General features: G+C 39.4%; 1 protein-coding gene across 1 annotated transcript in view; it reads left to right on the top strand.

Moving 5' to 3' along the window:
- GNAQ (guanine nucleotide binding protein (G protein), q polypeptide) overlaps positions 1–2,806 on the top strand; it is a 166,232-nt gene that overhangs the window by 92,022 nt on the left and 71,404 nt on the right. The gene's annotated exons all lie outside the window — the stretch shown is intronic.

The following is a 2,806-nucleotide window of genomic DNA, read 5'->3' as shown; positions in this document are numbered from 1 at the left end:
TAGCTTAAGCATGATTGTTCGTAGTTAAAGAGATTAATTACCCGCCTGGCACTTAGTGAAGGGGTTTTATTCCCTCCCTAACTTCAGGGGAAAATCTCTACCAGGGGAAACAACCTTTCTTGGAGAGGTGACCTTGGTTAAAACACATAGTGCCAAGAAGGTGAGCAAATATATTAAGAACAGTATTCCATATATGCCAGGTCCCTTGAAACAGCAAGGATAGACTGGCTCCCAGCAGAATCTGAATTCACCAACCCATCTCTTCCCCAAAATTGCAAACCAGTGATTCTCAAACACAAACCCCATTGTAATTTGAAATCTTATAATATTTATAATTTCAAATACAAACTTATAATCTTATTTATGTGCTAGAAAACAGTGACACACAGTAAGAACTGCAGACAAATACGTTTGAATATGGCTTCTAAAGCATCAGACTCCCTAGTTCCCAGGTTCCGGACACAGAACCTTGACTGATTTCTTGGAGCCAAAATTATGTTGATGGATAGGTTTATCTCTGCATGAAAATTGCATGTGAGTCTAATTTTGCATGCATGCCAGAGTTATTTTGTGAGCTGTCAATCAAAATCATGTGTCCTGGGAGAGATTTGCATCCTAGAGAGATTTGTGAGATCTCTAGATGAAATCTGGCCTAACTGAAAGAAAGTCAAGACTTGGCCATCATTGGATTAATGTAATCAATGCAGTCAGCAATCTAGATAATCAGGCGCCTGAAAAATGGATTTTTTTTGGTGGTATTTAGCCAGATTTCTGTCTACATTAATTACGTGAACCAGCATTTGCCTCTTGTGTTGGTGCTGGGCAGACAGAAGAATGAGTGGAAAATATGCAGCTGCCTCAGGTCAGTTTATATGATGAAATGGGGGAAATAAGGAGCCTCTAGGCTGATTGGCTCACTCAGTAGTACATAGGGGATCCAAGAGCTAGTCAGCTTTGTTTTTTCTATAAAGTTGGTCAAGCTTTTACCCTACTTCCAGGCATTTGTATAAGATAAGTTATGATTCAGATAAGCCACAGAAATGTTGCCTGGTCAAAATAGTTCTGGTATTCTTAAAGTAAATTTGAATTACGCAATTCTGGAATGGGGCATAGAATGTTCATGAGCACTGAATGTGTTAATCATATTTTATCTATATTAACTCCCTCGTGTGCTTCTGAAATGCGTGCTTTACCCATTCCTTATTTTCTTTTTCCTTCTTCATGTCACTCTTCCTATCCTGTCTTTCTCTCTGCCTTCTAACTGCCTGCTTTCCCTCCTCATCTGTCTCCCTCACTCTCTCATTCTCTTCCTCCCTCTTTTGCTTTCTTCTGAGCTCCTACCATAAAAGTTTCTGAGCACAGAGATGAAAAAGATGCATTCAGCCCTTGTTTGTTCCAAATTCTGCCCCCTCAACCTTTGACCAGCTGTCTTTCTTTACTTCCTGCCCCCTCTTGTCCTTCTGTTTCCTCTGCCATTTCAAATTGCATCCTTCTCCCCAGGTTGTTGTTGTGTTTTGTCCCTTGTTCTCTGTTCCTGTTCGTTGTGTTTTCTCCTCTCTGTGTATTTACCCCTCCGCCCTCATTATTGATTCTCCTATAACTCTTACTTTGTGGTGTCTCTCCTAGCCCTTACTAATAGTAAATCCTCCATTATGAAGTTATATTTTTATGAAGAAATCTTCCATCTCTCATCATTTCTCACCCTTTTTACTTTTATTCTTTTCCTCTTCCTCTGTTCTGTCCTTTACTTGTCACATATCTGTTCACCCTATAGAAAGTCTTGCTATTTGGGGCATCAGAACACCAATGTCTAATTAAATACGTACTTACCAGGGTTAGGGCTTCCTTTTAGCAAACTGTTTTACCTCCTTCTTCTGAGATAGGCCCTCTGAGTAGAATGCAGAACTAATGTCGTGCACTGGTTTGCCCATCATTGGTGAAGGCAGTGTTCATCACAGTATAGGACACAGACACCTTCCATTATAAAGTCATATTCTTCCTCCTGCCACCAAAAGTCTTCAATTCTCCATCAACTCTTTACTTAATAGCTTTCATTCCAATGGATAATTCTTGCTTAATTTAGTAGTTCCATTAGCATTTGTGAAAGAATGATTGTCTACTTTGTCAGTTGGTCTACATTGGCATTCTTCTGTGAAGTAAAAGGTCTTCTCCTCAAATGGTGCTCTTTGATTATCCTGAAATTCATTTTCTACTGAAAGGTATATGTTACAATCATTTCTGTTACACTCATTTGTTACATGGACTAAATAGATGGGGTGAGGAACCTTTTTTCTGCCAAAGGCTATTTGGATACAGTGGGGCCTTGACTTACGAGTTTAATTTGTTCTGAGACCAAGCTCGTTAAGGAGCTCCTTAAGGAGCTCGTTAACTCAAATTACTGTATCAACTCAATGCAAAAAATCGGCCGAGAGACAGCGGGTATCTCAAAAAAACTCGTTAGTCGGGACACTCGTAAGTCAAGGCCCCACTATATTTATAACATCATTTGAGGGCCTATAAAATGACCAAACTTAAAAATTAGCTTGCTATGTTTGGTCAAATATTTAATTAATTCACCCCGAATGCCTTGACAGGGCCAGACTAAATGGTTTCATGGGCCTTATATAGCGGACATTCCCCACTCCTGAACTATGCCATCTATCTTAACATTTTGTACATATCTCTTTTGTGTCATGTTTACTAAGGTCTGTTTCCTTCCCTCAGTGCCTATCAGTAACTTCTCATGTTTGGCCTTCACAAATGACTGTTCTATAAAATAATAGATGGGTACTTTTCCACTATTTCA

Source organism: Myotis davidii, unplaced genomic scaffold, assembly GCF_000327345.1.
Source record: "Myotis davidii unplaced genomic scaffold, ASM32734v1 scaffold98, whole genome shotgun sequence".
NCBI classification, from domain to species: domain Eukaryota; kingdom Metazoa; phylum Chordata; class Mammalia; order Chiroptera; family Vespertilionidae; genus Myotis; species Myotis davidii.
Note: the sequence above shows the minus strand (reverse complement) of the source record. Positions and strands in the feature narration are given on the sequence as shown.